Source organism: Littorina saxatilis, linkage group LG14 (genome assembly GCF_037325665.1).
Source record: "Littorina saxatilis isolate snail1 linkage group LG14, US_GU_Lsax_2.0, whole genome shotgun sequence".
Lineage (NCBI taxonomy): Eukaryota > Metazoa > Mollusca > Gastropoda > Littorinimorpha > Littorinidae > Littorina > Littorina saxatilis.
In genome coordinates, this window is record NC_090258.1 from 19599338 (window position 1) to 19599619 (window position 282).

Below are 282 nucleotides of genomic sequence, written 5' to 3' on the forward strand. Positions count from 1 at the left end.
CGGTGTCGGATCATTTTAAGTAGTGTTTTTTCACGGATGTTTTTTGAGAAATCTGCTTTTTCTTTGCAAATGTCAGAACTGAACTGAGTTTTGAATGTCAAGGCACTGTGGTTATCAATTTCAACACCAAGCCGGCTTGAATTAAAAACAAGAACGCTGATGCTTGATTAACCATTCAGTCAACCGATTGCACTGAAATACGTTCTCTCTAACTTGTTGTATTTGACAGGGCGGAGAGAGAGAGAGAAAGAGACAGAGGGGAGACACACACAGAAACGCAGA